This window comes from Urocitellus parryii, chromosome 12, assembly GCF_045843805.1.
Source record: "Urocitellus parryii isolate mUroPar1 chromosome 12, mUroPar1.hap1, whole genome shotgun sequence".
In the NCBI taxonomy this organism is placed as follows: Eukaryota; Metazoa; Chordata; class Mammalia; order Rodentia; family Sciuridae; genus Urocitellus; species Urocitellus parryii.
The window spans coordinates 88975516-88992279 of NC_135542.1; the positions used below are offsets into that span (position 1 = coordinate 88975516).

Genomic DNA, 16764 nt, shown 5'->3' on the forward strand with positions numbered 1-16764 from the left:
CCTAACTTCCTCCCACTAAACCCCGCCTCTTCAAGTTTCCATCACTTCTCACTAGCACATAAGCAGGTGACCAAGCCTTTAACACTCAGGCCTCTGGGAGGCATTCATCCAAATCATAACAGAGTCTTAAAAAGACTTGGTGGAGGTGGTGAGGATTGATGGGTTCTGCCAAATAAGGACACTAGTCTCCTGAGAGGACCAGGGATTAGGAGAGGGGCTTTATGGAGAAATCTAGAATTGTTGAAGATTTATTTCATCTACTATAAATAATAAATATTTGTGTACTTCAAACACCATGTGATGCAGATATTAACAATACACCCAAGTTCAACGAGAAGTATGATACAAATGGGCTAGACATAGTTTCTCTTAGTGGTATTAGAATGTGAGTGGCACTTCATGTCAAGTCAGGACAGCTCAGATCTGACAGGCCAAGCACAAGCAGCTCATTCCCCATCAGGCCCAGGACCACTGAGGGTATTTGATCCTGGAAATATAAAAAGGTTGTTTTCAGCTTCTTTTCTCCTGGTACTGGGGCCTGAAGCCAGGGTTTAATGCATGCTAGGCAAGTCCTCTACCTTTTTTGATTTTTATTTTGAGACAGGCTCTTTCTAAGTTGTCCAGGCTGGCCTTGAACTTGCCATTCTCTTGCCTCAGTCTCTTGAGTAGTTGGAAATACAGGCACATGCCACTATGCCCAAGTAACTTTTAAAGTCCAAATATGCACATTTACTTATTTCACTAAGTCAACACAACTTGCTGGGGCATGGGGTGTGATGGTGGATTAGGAAGAGTTTTTATTTAGGTGGTCTGTGTTGAAATAATTTAAGATATGCTGAAGTGGGGAGAAGAGCTGTCATTTTACCAGCAGCACTTCTGGGCTTTAGGACTTCTGGGCTTGTGGCTCCTGGTTAGGAACCTAAGAGAGGCAGGACCATCAAGTTCCAGTTAAACTCTTAGTAGACTTGCAGGGACAGCTCTATGGAACACCAGAGGAGGTGGGGTTAGATAATATTGACAATGACCAGAAGGATGATCAGCATGATTTTCTCTCTTCCTTACTGGGACCAGGAAGAGTATTTACCAGAGGGCTAGGTGAGCACATTTGTAATGGAGGGACAGAAGAGGGAAAACAAATACCCTGGGTTCACCTGCACCAGAAAACCCCTACATGGCATGGGAAGACTTCCAGGTACTCAGAGGGGAGCTGTGTGTTCCTCATGGGAATGAGCTATGGGGCATGGCCAAGGGTTGGCTTTCTCCACTATTTGCATGGAAATAATAAAGTTAAAATGTACTTGACAGGCAGACATGGAAGAGACAGATATTGTCCCTGGAGATCCACAAAGAGTGGGCTGTGTGTGGCGGCTGAGGAAGAAGGAAGGAACTAGTTGGTAGGTAGCCAAGGAGTTGGCTGGAGTAAGGCAGGTTATAGGTATGTGGGCCTCGAGTGCATATTAGCACCAATTTCCTCATGCCTATTTGTCTCTGATTACTGAGCCTCCCCTGGAACCTTTATATGCTGATGGCACCTTGGGCCTCCTGTAACCTAGAGATGTGACATTAGTGGATTGTAGAAATAATTGAAGACCAATCAAGTGAGAAAAGCAAAAACTATTTATTCTGAACTTGCTAGATAAGGAGTCAGCCACCATGACTTGCATTTTAGCAGACTCAAAGTCAGGAAGAGGAGTGGGAAAGAACTGTAAATGGAAAATGGGGAAAGCATTAGGCCTGCCTTGTTGGCCTGGGGAAGCCTAGCCTGGCTAAGGAGAAACAAGGCATCCTATATAATTCATTAGGAGAGTATAGTTGACTTTCTCTGGTTGGTTCTAAATTGGAAGTGGAGACAAAAATTAGGGAAGCTTTTGGTTATTAATCAAATCCTGGCCATTTTGAGATGATTGCTATGGAAGTTGTTGTTTAGTTCTGGGGTTGTCACTGGAGATAGCAATCTGGCCTCCCACAGTCTGATTTACAGCAGGCTGGCTTCCTGGGTGGTTTATTGTAGATAAGGTTTGGTTTGCTGGGCAGGTGGTTGCAGGTTGCAGTCACAGTTCTATTATAGATGCTCGGGGCATTGTATATCCAAGGACTTGGACTGTTCTGATGGCATAGCAGGGATCTCCAAGATAGACCTACATCCCCTGAGGCAGTTTCTCCCTTTAGAGAACAGTGCTTGAATCTCCTAGGTCTGTGGCAGTGGTCTCTTAGTTATGTGGTTGGTTAAGGATCCTGGGAAGTTTGATTAGAAGAAAAGAGTGTGGAAGGTAAAGTTTAATAGTCCCTGTTCAAACCACTAAAGGAGGAGGAGTTCGAACCATGTTTGGAAAGTCACAGAGGTAGTAAATTCTTTGTTCTGCTAAACATTAGGCAAACTCAAGTGACAATCCTGAGCTCTTGCTTCTTTGAAGTGGGGCTCTCATGGGCTAATGATGTGCTTATGCTAAGGAGACAGTGGAACAAGTCAATATGGACCATCTTTTCCCCTACTCAGACCTACCTGTCCTTCAAGATCCAGCCTTTTTTTGTGATTCTCCTACTTGTGAAGATCTATCCCATTTCTCTGGTTTTCTGTAGCACTTGTTGGCATAACATTATTTTCTCCCAGCTCTTCATCCCCATCAGATCTGACTGTGAACTCTGAGAGCATTAAATCATTTTAGTTTTGATCTCAATTCCTTTGGAATCCAGGAAAGTCCTACATATAGCCTAATAACTGCATAAAGGAGTAATGGAAAGAATATTCCTTTTTTTAAGTGCTAAGAGGAAGGCAGCCAATTTGTGTATGAATAATCTAGAACATAATAAATGCATTCCAACCCACATTTGCTAGACACTGTTGCCTGAACTAAGAGGAACAGATTCAGTAGACAGAGATTTAAGAGAACACATGAAAGTATCTTACGTTTTCTAATGGGCCCTGTATTGGAGGCCAAGTTCTGTCATTTCTTCCCACTTTGGCAAACGTGTTTAAGATATAAATTCACTATTGGCCACTGAATGTCTGCAAAAGCCTCCTCTTTGCCCTTTAAGATTGAAATAAAATGGTTTTGGACCTTCATCCACATGTGCCAGGAAATATGACAACCTTCTCCCAGTTCCTCTGAGAACTCTAAGGGGTTTACATTTCTCTATTTAACCTTGGCTGGAATTCTCTTCCCGTGTAGAGTTCTCCCTTCCATTTCTAAACCTTGTCATCCTACTAGGTACCATCTTGGTTCCTACACTCTCTTGCATGAATGGCAGTTGTTGACTGAAAGTTTGAGGCAACAAGAGAAGTCATATGGCATCACAGTATAGCAAACAACTTTAATTTGAACAAAGAGAGTAGAGTTCGTAATGTGTTCCACCATTCCTACCTTCAGTGGAGATGTGGAACATTCTGCCTGCCATGAGGTTTGGGTCCTCTTTCCTCCACTCTTATTGTGTTTTTCTTTGTGGCTCCAATCCCCAAGTTTTCTTTTGTGTGTTTTACTCTGACCACCCTGCCCAAGACTTGGAAGCTTTGCTTGTTTTCCAAGTTAAGTAAAAGAACAATTTCTCCTCATTGCTAATTTCACTTTTAATTCTTATAATTTACTTATCTATATCTATCTATATGTATCTGCTATGCAAATATTTTAAAAAGTAGTTTGACTGATAAGCACATAAATATTGACTTTGTTAGTCTCAATATACATTCCTGTTTGCATGAAACATTTCAAATTAAAAATTAGAAGGAAAACAAATGGAGAAGACTATGGACCCCATGATCAATGCCAAGCATAGAGTAAATAGGTCTGGTGGTATGGAAAGTCTAAGTTACTTATTTAAAAAGATCTAGCTTACTATGTGCCAGGCATAATCCTAGCCACTTTGCAAATATCTATTCATTTAATCCTCATTATAATCCTATGGGGCTGGGCTGGTGGCTCAGTGGTAGAGTGCTCTTCTAGCATGTGTGAGGTGCTGGGTTCGATTCTCAGCACCACATATAAATGAATGAATGAAATAAAGATCCATTAACATCTAAAAAAAAAAAAAAAAGAAAATATTTTGGCTGGGGAGGTAGCTCAGCTGGTAGAGTGCTTACCTTGTATGTACAAGGTCCTGGGTTCAATTCCCAGCAGCAGCACCACCACCACCAACATAATCCTATGGGATTGTTGTTGTTCCCATTTTACAGATGAGGAAACAGGAAAGCAGATATCTTGCCCAAGGCCATGTGTTTGCAAGTAGCAAAGCCAGGATTCACAGCTGGGCCACCCTCAACCACCATGCCTTCTTGCTTATGACAGGAGTTCCTATGGTCATTGTGGTCCAGTGGGATCTGTGGGCAGTGGTGGCAGGGGGCAGTGGAGACTCAGGGGCCTATAATGAGATAGCAAGTATTTAGTGGCTTCTGTGGAGAAGTTTAGAGTGTCATCACAAGCTGGTCACATGGTGTCTATAATCCCAGTGATTCAGGAGGCTAAGGCAGGAGGATCATGAGTTCAAAGTCAGCCTCAGAAATAGTGAGGCCCTAAACAACTCAGTGAGACCCTGTCTCTAAATAAAATACAAAATAGGGCTGGGGAGGTGGCTCAGTGGTTGAGTGCCCTTGACTTGAATCCCTAGTTATCCCTCCCCACACCAAAAAAAAAAAAAAAAAAAAAAAAGCTCTTCACAGATCGAAGAGGTGTGAGTTTGGTTTAATGGTGCTTGATGTGGGAGAGGGAAGGGAAGATCTGCTGGGCTGCTAGGGGGTTGCCTGCCTATCATCAGTCATGGCTGTGGCAATAGTTATGGATGTTGATAACTTGTTCTGGATGTTAAGTAGGGCTGATGAACCACCAGGAGTTGCATAGCATAGCAACTTCACTAAAAATGCAGAAGATACTTGCAAAGTTCCTCTCTCTTGATTATACCTGGCCCTGGTTCCCCTGAGATACCTGGACCACTGAATAGGCCCAGCACCCTTCAACCTGAGGTACTTGAATTCTTGCCTACAAATAGAGAGTGAGGGGAGTTAATGAGAGCCCACCCACCCAGTTTCTAGGAGAAAAACCAGACTTCCACTTCTACTTCTTCCTCCTCCTCCTCCTCCTCCTCCTTCTTTTTCCAGTGCTGGGGTCTTGTGCATGCTAGGCAGGCACTCTAACACTGAGTCCCCAAACTCTTTTATTTTAGGAATTAGTAAACTGAGAAAAAAGACCCATGTAAATCCTATTAAAAAAAATTCTAAGACTTGGGACTGAGGGTGTAGCTCAATGGTATAGAGCATTTGCTTAGTACATGCAAGATCCTGGTTTGATCCCTAGCACTGCAATGAAATAAAAATTTCTAGGATCTGAAGGAATATTGTAACACAGAATAAACAAAGAAAAACATGTTTTTAGAAAATATTTGTTGCAAGAAGCAGAACAAAATTTCAGATAATATCTGCACTTTTTTTTTGTTAGATAAAAGTCAAGAAAATGTGGTTTCCAGGAAAGATTAAAAAAAAAAAAGATGAGATCATGGGACAGTAGGCAAAAATAACATGGAACTTCCCAATAGAACACATAAATAAAAAGGAATACAAAAGAAATTAAAGGGAAAGAATGTTGAAATGACATAGTGGGGGTAGAGTTTCCACAGACTTTAAATATATTTTAGAAGTGGAGATCCCATGGGAAAATCTAGTTTTGGTTAAGAGAAGGAAGTGAAGAAATATTTCCACTGAAAGCATTTAGTGGAGAGGTTGATGGTATGGGAGGACTTAACATATGCAAAATTAATTTGAATGAGCACAGTAGAAAAGTTTGGGAAAGAGATAGAAACTGAATCAGGACAGGAAAATCCTAAGTAGTTATGAAGATAAAAACACCAGAGGAGAAGAGAAAGTTGGCCAGAGAGTCTTCTGTGTTGCATAGTCATTAGAGGGAAGCAGGGTAGGTTGGGCTGGTGCTATAGTTTGGATCTTAAATGTCCTTCAAAGACCCATGTGTTAAAGGCTTAATGATTGTCTTGGGGTGCTACTGGGAAATGGTGGAACTTTTAGGAGTTTGAGCCTAAATAGTTCATTGGGGGTGTACTCTTGAAGAGGCCCTAACCCCTTCTCTCTCTTGTTTGTGTTCCCAGATGCCATGAGGTGAGCAGCCTCCTCTGCCATATGCTCCTACCTTAATATACTGTGCCACCACAGGCCCAAAGCAACAGTGCCAAACAACGGATAATTCTAGTGGCCAGAAATCTCTGAAACCATGAGTTGAAATAAACTATTCCCTTATAAATTGATTTTCTCAGGCATTGTGTCAAGTGATGGAAGGCTGAGTAATGTAGCTGGCAACCAAGGGCAAGACACAAACTAACCAAGGTCCTGGAAGTCCACACTCACCTTTCATTACTTCATGGAGGTACACTTGAAGTGAAGGGCAGCCACTGTTAAGAGACGCCATGAAAACGAAGTAACCCAGAAAGGCTACACACAGGGGGGCAGCCTGCAAAGGCAGGCAAAATTCTTTTCAGGGATTTCCAGAGAAAATGAGTCCAAGATAAAAACAGGCTGAGTTCTTTTAGACCTTCTAGGAAAAGATGAGTCTGGTGTCTCATTCTGTCAATCTCTAGTTAAAAGAAAAAAAAAAAAAGAAAAGAAAGTATCAAAGGAATTTGTTAGTTTGTGTCATCAGACAAAGAAAGAGCAGAGATGAAGCTAGCTTTGCCTCAATCTAAAGACCTCAGAGCAGTCTGAGAGTTTTTAGTTTCTCCTTTTTGCATTTCTTTGTGTGTTGGCTCTATTTTATCCTCCACGTGGAGAAGAATGCCGATCTTGGCAACAGGAAATTCACAACCTTCCAGCTTGTGCTCAGAGACATAAAGGAGGTGTAGTCCAAATATACTGCAATTAAGTTATGCCCATGCTTGAAACATAACCATAAATTTTTATTGCTTTGAACATAAAACAAAACTCCTCCGTAAGGGTCTGTGTATTTGGCCCCTCCTCTCTCTGCAAGCTCATCTCCCCTGGAGCGCTGCCTGGAGCTCTGTGTTCCAGGCCTGCAGGCCTTTTTGGTTCTTTACATGCATCAGGTTTCCATCGTCAGAGGGGCTGAACACATTCTGTCCCCTCTGCCTGCTGTACTCTTCCTTCCCTGTGTTGACTTAATGCTTCCTTTTCCTCCAGATGTAAGTTTACTCATTCATCTATATTTTTAAATATATAGTTTTTGGTTGTAGTTGGACACAATACTTTTATTTTATTTATTTATTTTTATGTGGTGCTGAGGATCAAACCCAGTGCCTCGCCCATGCTAGGCAGTGCTCTACTGCTGAGCCACAACCCCAGCCCCTATTCATGGCATCTTCAAGGAACCGTTCTTTCCTTCTCTTTCTCCTCCTCCTCCTCCTCCTCTTCCTCCTTCTTTTTTCATAGTTTAGGAATTTAATTTCTTTCTTTGCTTCTTGAATTAGCAAATCCTCACTACTCCTATGCTTCTTCAACTGCAGGCGTGCATACACAGCATCCTGTGCAGATTCTGATTCAGGAGGCTTGGGGGAAATGAAGATTCTCTGCTTCCAACAAGCTCCCAGGTGAAGTCCATGCTGCTGATCCATGAGCCATGCATATTGTTTGGGGAGGTGATGACCTCCCCAAAAGATATGTTGAAGTCCCAACAGCCTCCAGTATCTCAGAACATGACTTATTTGGGAATAGAGTCTGTTCAAAAATAATCAAGTTAAATTGAGATGACTAGATTGGGCCCTAATTCAATGTGACTGGGATCCTTTATTACAAAAAAGAGAAAATTTGGACATGAAAGCAGACACGGACAGAGAGAAGATGATATGAAGAGACAGGGGGAATATAGCTGTCTACAAGAGGCTACCTGAAGTTAGGAGAGAGGCCTGGGACAAATCCTCCCTGATGACTCTGGAGGGAGCCTGGCCCATGGCCCTGTTGACGCTTTGATTTCAGACTTCTGGCTTATAGAACTACGGGACTGTCAATTTCTGTTGTTTTTCATACTTTGTTACAATAGCCCTAGGGAATTAGCATGCATGAGCTAACACCCAGATTCACTAAAAGTTGAAGAGATCAAAAATAAAACAAGGCTGGGCACGGTGGCACATGCCTGTAATCCCAATGCCTTGGGAGGCTGAGACAGGAGGATCTCGAGTTCAAAGCCAGCCTCAACAATGTCGAGGCACTGAGCAACTCAGAATGACCCTGTCTCTAAATAAAATACAAAATACTGCTGGGGATGTGGCTCAGTGGTGGAGTGCCTCTGAGTTCAACCCCTGGTACCCCCCCACCCCCCAAACAAACAAACAAAAAACCAAATCACTGTGCAAGTTGTTACTTTGGATTAGGTAGAGGGGAGTGAAGAGACAGAAGGGGTATGGAGATAGAAAGGATAGAATGACATTATTAACCTGTGTACATATATAACTACTAGACCTGTGTGATTCTACATCATGTTCAACCAGAAGAATGAGAAGTTTTACTCCATTTATGTTATGATGTGTCAATGTGCATTCTATTCTCATATATAACTAATTAGAACAAATAAAAAAAAAAGAATGATTCTGTAGGAATGTTTTCTTTTCTTTTCTTTTCTTTTTTTTTGGTACCAGAGATTGAACCCAGGGACACTTAACCACTGAGCCACATCCCCAGCACTATTTTGTATTTTATTTAGAGACAGGGTCTCACTGAGTTATTTAGTGCCTTTCTTTTGCTGAGGCTGGCTTTGAACTCGTGATCAAGCTGTTGGGATTACAGGCATGAACCACTGCACCTGGAGGAATGCTTTATTTTTGACATGGAAAGATGTATGTTATACTTGATCGAGAGAAAAAAAATCAAGAAACAAAACAGTCTGTACTTATGATATTATTTTTCATAAGAAATAAATGTGTTTTATATCTGCATAGAAGAAAAGTGTGAAGAGTTACTCTGTAACATGTTCAGGGTCATTGTATATGGGTCACAGGATTAGAAATGATTACAATTTTTTCTTTTTTTTGGTACCAGGGACTGAACCCGGGGTGCTTAACCACTGGGCCACATTCCCAGCCCCCCTCCTTTAAAAAATATTTTATTTAGATACAGGGTCTTGCTGAGTTGCTTAGGGCTTGCTAAGTTGCTGAGGCTGAACTTGAACTCACGGATCCTTCTGTCTCAGCCTCCTGAGCCATCAGATTATAGGTGTGCACCACTAACCAGCTTATAATTTTTTTCTTAATATTCAGGTGGGGTTTCTAAATGATTCTATGTTGGTTAAGTAAAAATTATCTTAAGGCTGGGGGTATGGCTTAATGGTAGAGTGCTTCTCTAGTGTGTGTGAGGCCCTGGGTTCAATCTATAACACCATAAAAATGAAGCAAAACAAAGAAAAACAAAGCAAAAAGCAAAAATAACAACAGCAACAACAACACCCATCTCAATTTAGAACATTATATCTAATTCACAAGCAAGAGAGTGAGGATTGATTAGTTCATGTAAAACAAAAGCTCACTCATTAACACTCTTAAATTATTATTATTTTTGCTAAGTATCAGGTGCTTTATCCACAAATACTTAAGGCCATGTCACTACCCAGATATACCAGCTGGACCAAAGGACAGCATGGAAGAGGCTGGCTGCACGGTAGGGAGCGGGCACTGTGAATTCTGGTTTTCTTCCAGACAGGCTGGTCCATCTGTAATCATAGCTCTGCCCAGATTGCCTTAATGACAGGCTTGCCTCACCTGGTTTCCTGAGCAGATGCATTCCTTCCCTCTTGGATCACAGAATGCTATTCTGACTATCGGGTGTGGGCCTATCCCAGCTCAGTGTCTGCTTGCCAAGGACCTGCCCTGCATCACCGTGTCCTTGGTACTGACAAAGTGATTGTTACAACTATTTTTTTTTTCTTCTCACCTCCTTCAGCTTGAAGAAAACACGCTCCTACTAACTTCTGCTGCCCTGCCCATTGTAAATCACTTTAAAGTTGAACGGGGTTATCTTTCCTTTGTCTGGAGCTTTGGAAAAGCAGGTGAGCTGGTATATGGCAGGAGCCCTGGAGTTCAGACTGCATAGAGATGGGGGCAGCTGGGGCTTTGGCTGTTCTGATGGGCTCTCTGGGGTACACCAAGTAGTTTTTAAAGTAGAAGAGGCATTCTGGCAATTTGTGTGCTGTAATTGGTCTTGAGGATCCACTGTCAACCTCACTAGTACCCGTGCAAGCGCTAATATAGCTACTCCTATTTCACAGGTGAGGAAAGTGGGGGCAGTGCAGTATTCAGAGAAAATAAGTAACGTGCCCAAGATCCCACAGCTAGAAAGAAAGTCTGACTACAAACTGTCTTGTACCTGTAAAGTGTTCTGCCCTGTAGACATTGTGTGATGAACTAATCAATTTATAAACACTTTAAAAAACTGATCTCAGCTATATGTGTCCCTGTGGAGCCAGAGGAACCCACAGTGGACAGTGCCCCGATGAAGGGCCAGACAGTGAATGCCTGGGCCTTAATTGAATTTATTTATTTATTTATTTATTTATTTATTTATTTATTGTCCTCTCCCCCACCCAAAGACATTGAAAGAACACTCTTCCAGGGGGAGCCCTAACTAAGAAGGACTACTTTATACCTGGGCCAGACTATTTTCAGCTTCAATCATTATACAGAAGGAGCTGTTCTTTCTTAACTATGATTGGGCTACACAGTTATTTTTAAAAGAGTATCTTTTGAAGCTCCCCTAATTTAAACAGACCTGTTAAACATCAATTTAAACATGGGGTTCCCATTCTATTTATAGTGCTCTTTATCATACTGATAAAGAGATTGAATTCCACATGCCACAACAGCCACACATTTAGGATTGCCAGATTTAGCAATTACATATACAGGGCACTAGACAAACTTGAATTTAAATAAACAATGAGGGGCTGGGGATGTGGCTCAAGCGGTAGCGCGCTTGCCTGGCAAGCGTGCGGCCCGGGTTCGATCCTCAGCACCACATACCAACAAAGATGTTGTGTCCGCCGAAAACTAAAAAAAAATAAATATTAAAAAAAAAAAAGTTCTCTCTCTCTCTCTCTCTCTCTCTAAAAAAAAAATTTAAATAAACAATGAGTAATTTTTTAGTATATGTATCATGTAAATAAAATTTGATCTTATCTGAACTTCAAATTTCACTGTACATTTCCTATTTTATCTGACCCCCTCTACAAGTACTTATTAACAACTCTCTATGTACATGGAGAGAGCTTTAATAGTAATTCTGGCTTCTCTACAGCATATCCTATACTTAATTTGCCAGTTAATCTCCAGAGGAACTCTTGGCCCTCAAGATTTGCACATGGCACACAGTTTGGTCTGCAAAGGAAGGTCACAGAACCTTTGCAGCCAGCTTTCTTGGAGACTAGATTTGACTCTCATCCTAGAGTATCCTGATCAGACAACTCCATCCTGAACTTGGAACTGGTTCTTGGGTGTTCTCCCTGCTATGGGACTTGTGGACCCTGCTCATTTCCACCTCCAGTTTTCCTGTTCTCTTATTTGACCCCCACCAAACCCAGTGTGTTCAGACCCTGTCAAAGCTGAAACTCAAGCTGCCTGAACACAGTGTGTATAAGGGAGAATCCAAGTGATGTTAGTGGGAAATTTAGGCTATGAAAAAAAAAAAAAAAAAAAAGAAAAGCACTTTTGAGGGTGGACCTGAAGGGAAGGTGAATAGATATAGTCAGCAAATATAGCAAATAGAATAATCCAGTAAAGTCAGAAGCTAAGAGGATCTGGAGCTGGTAGTCTCTGAGAACACTGAAGGGTCAAGGTGAGAGGCCAGGACTAAGGCAGTGGATGATGGGAAGGTGCTGGGGGTACCCTGTGGTGACATAGGGTGGTTCAGAGGCAGGTAGGGACGAGGTAGGGTCTGTGTTCAAGTATGATGATTAGTTTTATGTGTTAACTTGACTGGGCAATGGTGCCCAATTGTTTGGTCACACACTAGTTTAGAGGTTGCTATGAGGCATTATTTTTTTACACGAATTTAATATTTAATCAGAAGTAAGAGTAAAGCAGATTACTCTCTGCTGGGTTGCTCTTGACTAAAACACTCAGGGGTTACTCTAGGGAAACTGGGCTAACTGGGCTGCATGAAATAACCACACAAGAGACAAAAATACCTTTTTCTTTGGGGGTGCTGTGATGGCTCCTCTGACCTTAAGGGTGGGTGAGGGGGAGGAGAGAGAGAGAGAGAGAGAGAGAGAGAGAGAGAGAGAGAGAGAGAGAGAGAGAGAGAGCCCGTACATGCTGACCCCTTTTATTGAGGAGAAGCAATTCAAATAAGGCAAGGGGTCAGGTTTCAAGGGGCTGAGTCTAGCTTCATGATGTCCACTGTCAGCAGGTTGACTGACATCTGGGTAGGCCACACCCAAGGACACAGAAAGATAAGGGGACACACAAAGGGTGTTTCCATGGAACATTCTATCCCAAACAGGGCAAGGGGTAATATTACAAAGGAACAGGTGAGCATAGCTTCACCCATGAGTATGCAGGAAAGCACGCCCATGCACAAAGACACAATTACTCAAACCCTAGAAAAGTGGGGCAGTCTAGCAGCATGGCTGCCGCTTGATGCCTCATCACTTAGCAGGGGAGTTGACTCAGTCACGTGAAAGGTTGGTCTCCCACAACTCTCCATATGTGTATAGGCCTCATCCAATCAATTCTCTCTCTCTCTCTCTAATTTTGTTTTTGTTTTGGTACTAGGGATTGAACCTAGGAGCACTTTACCACTGAGCTACATTCCTAGACTTTTTACTTTTTATTTTGACAGGGACTCACTAAGTTGTTTAGGGTCTTGCTATGTTGCTGAGGCTGGCTTTGAACTTGCAATCTTCCTGCCTCAGTCTCAGGAATCACTGGTATTACAGGCATGCACCACTACATCTGGCTCACCCAAACAATTTTAAAGGCCTTCAAGGACTGAAGTTCCCTGGGGAGGAAGGAATTCTGTCTCCAGAGTTATCTTTGGATTCAAGGCTGCAGTATTGGCTTCTGCTGGAATTTCCAGCTGCTGGCCTGCTTCATAGATTCCTAGACTTTCCAGCCCTCACAACTACAGGAGCCAGTTCATCTCTGTCATTTTTTCCACTCTGGAGTTCTGTTTCTCTGGAGAACACTGACAAATACTAGCATATGCTCTGAAACATTTCTGAAGGGGATGGAGGTGTCTGTGAGCACTACCCTGGTCCCCTGCCTTCCCACCTGCAGCACAGCTTGGCCACTCAATTCATGGCAAAAGGATCATGTGATCTTTTCCTGGTGGTCAGCCCAGGGCTACATGATACTATAAAAGCACTGGACCAGTGGCTTAAATTGGTTGCTTCCTGGTCGGCTGGCCTTGGTGCTCTGGCCAGGATCGTGAGTAGCCAGCTGGTAGTCCCTACCTGGAGGGGCTGTTCACATGGGGTAGTTCTGAAGAGGACCACTCTTCATCCCTCATGTGCTGAGATAAAAAGGTTACTTGAATTAGACTACTTGTTATTTATTTATTTATTTAACTTCTAAATCAGTACTTGTGGTGCTTTTGTGGTTTATGGAAAACAGCTAAGGCAGAATCAGGTGCCGGTTCTTGTTTCAGCTCTCAGACTGGAAACAATTGTCCTTTTTGCAGTCTACTTAATGCAACTTTGATTTGCATTTTTGTCCTTTTTATTGAGGATTTCATTGTTAAAATGGCACAGTGCTGAAGTGCTAGTTACTACCCCTTATGGAGAAAGTACAGGTCACGTAAGTTGGAGTTAAAGTGCTGGTGAATCAATAATATGTATTGTATAAGATGCCTCTAAACAGAAGTACACATAAATGGGGATACGTATTGATCACTTGAGGAAAATGTGACCGGAGGCTCAGGGGACCCTAACCTCTATTTCTCCTAGGAGCTGCAGTTCAGTTTTTGGAATTCGGTATTCCAGCCAACTTTACAGAACATGACTCCTGAGAAAAATGAGTAAAGGTCAGATTCTGGGCTCATGTTTTCTAGTTATGATTGCCTTTGTTCCCAGTGTTCCTTACATCCAGGTATCTACATGCAGCCCCTCAGACATTTGCTTTGCTCTTAGGGAGACAGAGTGTGGTAGAGAGGCTGCAGCGTCTCACCCCCAGTAATTCTCTCTTCTTTACCTCAGGGGATAGAAGACTGGGTCCTATTAAGTCTCCTCTTAATCCTGCATTTCATCAGGGCAAATGGCAGTTGGAGAAGATTGTTCTAGGTAGGTGCATACTTTTCTAGTGGACATCATAAAGTCTTCTCTGCTCTGTTGCTGTCATGTCACTCTTTTTTTCTGATCCAGCAATGCTTCCTTGACTACGGATTGACCTGCAAGCTTTCCTGTTATCCTTTCACACCAGCTTCTTGCTCTTTTGTGTGTGATGGCTCAGTCTCTTAATGGTCCTTCCAGTGGAGGATGATGGGTCTTTCTGCTGAAGAACACTGATTTGGAGTTCTCATTTGGTCCAGCTCCATCTGGATATTGTGTGTGGCCAGGCCCTGGTGGCATCATCTGTGGGAGAAACTCCTTTCTTCTCAGGCTGACTTGACCCCACGAACTGAGAGGTCCCCACTCAGTCCTGGCTGTTACCCACCAGCACCTGGGAAAATGTGCCATATAGCCCAATTGGGGAGCCCAGTGACCCTGCTTGGTTCAGGGTAGGTTGAAAAATGTCAGAATTTAAACCTGTATTGCCATCTGGCAAATAAAGGATTCTTTCTTCTGGTGATTCTCATTCCTGCCTGACTTGGAGCTCCTTTTTTAAAACAAATATTTATAATAATGCCCTCTTTACCTTCTTGAAATGAAGTCATGAATAATATAACTTATGTGTACACACATAATTAAAAAATCAATATCATGGCCCACCATATAAAATTAAATGAAAAGAATTGATAATAAAATAGTATTGTTGATGTTCACTGAGAAAAGACAACCAGAATCATCCTGGCAGTAAAAAAAGTTAGGTTACTTAGCTTGCTGCAGCTGGGGAGAACACACCCCAGATGAGGCATAAAAAGAGAGAGGTGAGAGAGGCCTCTTATAAGCCTTGGGCTTAAGGTGAGTGGTTCTAAGGAGAGATTAAGAAAGGAGGGGCTGGGCCAGGATGGGAGATTGTCAAGAAATCGGGGTATGTGGGGATTGACTATCTGAACAATCTTTATCTAGGTGGATTCTAGTGAAGTTCTGGGGAGGATTAAAGTTCAATTAGAGTGGCAGTTGGTAAGGAAGTAATCACTCTTGTTAGTCATAAAAGGGGTATACTTAGTCATTTTTGTGGTTGTAGAGTAGCCTTGCCTCCAAATTTGGTCACAATATGGCCTTGTCTCAGAATTGTTTATGGAGTTAAGAGCATCATAATCTGGCTGCCACAGTGAATGTCTTTCATTATCTTGGTATATATTTCAGGTCTATCTGTCTGTCTCTCTCCTTCAATTGAAACTGGGGCCTCATGCATGTATTCCACCACAGATACACTCTACACCCTTGACACATCAGATATATTTCTCAGCATATATTCCAGTGCTTAGGCATAACTAATTAGAACACATGAGGAAATAGGTGCTTCTACCCATGTGAACAAACACATGAATGCAATAGCTACAAATGCTGCACCTCTTCTCAACTGTATCAGGGGACTCAAATATAAAAAGAGGGATTGCCACAGTGATGGTGTTTTCAAAATGGTGGACAACTTTGAGCAAATTTCTGGAAACACAAAACATAAGTTTCTTTTGGTTTATTCTGTAGTTGTATATCTGGGAAATCTGGATTACATTCTAACAGTTCCAAGTTAACTTTTATTTATACGTATGATAGAATTTGGTTCAAATTTGACTCAAATACTTGGAAGTCAGCTTTTTCATGTACGTAAATGTCCAATTTGATGTTCAAACCTCATTCAGGATTCAGAACAATTCTTCATTGTAGGGCACTGTTGTATGCCCTAAAAATACAACAGTACCTTTGGCTCTCAACCGTCAAATGCCAGTAATGCACCCAATGATTTTAACAATCAAAACGGTAACAAGGGGGCTGGAGATATGGCTCACTTGGTAGCGTGCTTGCCTCTTATGTGTAATGCCCTGGGTTCAACCCTCAGCACCACACACACACACACACACACACACACACACACACAGAGAAAACAAACAAACAACCAGTACCAAGAAGATGATAATACCATCAGCACCACAATGGTGTGACAGACCCACATATTTTTTTTTTTTTTTTTTTTTTTTTTTAGCTAAAAGAGAGGACTTTATTTTTACCACAAATAAATTAAAAGTATTTGAGGTAATAGATATGCTAATTATCCTGATTTGATCATTCCACATGTATACCTATATAAAAACACCACATTGTATTAGTATGTTAATAATTGTGTGTGTGTGTGTGTGTGTGTGTGTGTGTGTGTGTGGTGCTGGGGATTGAACCCAGGGCCTTGTGCATGTGAGGCAAACACTCTACCAACTGAGCTACATCCCCAGCCCCATAAAAAGTTTTTAATTTAATTTAAAGAGAAGAAAAATCTATCCTAGGGTTACTCAATTCTAAAAATTAACTAGGCATTTGGGAAAATGCATTATACTTTTCAAGGTGTCCTAAAGATGGTATGACTGTACAATTCCACTGAGAATCATGTCATTTATCTATTTAGTGAGGCCCCACAGAGGTGAAGTTTACTGTGTGGCAGGCATAGTTCATTGGGCTTCCCCAGATTTTGGTAAATGTCCCTTAAAGCTATTCAAATTACACTGTTAGGATTCCATTTTTCATA

At 41.9% G+C, this 16764-nt stretch overlaps 1 non-coding gene across 1 annotated transcript; it reads right to left on the reverse strand.

Annotated features, from left to right (window-relative positions):
* Positions 1-16398: 16398 nt before the first annotated feature.
* On the reverse strand, positions 16399-16472 carry Trnav-cac (transfer RNA valine (anticodon CAC)). The gene has a single exon. It is a non-coding gene; the product is annotated as a tRNA-Val (tRNA).
* Positions 16473-16764: the final 292 nt, after the last annotated feature.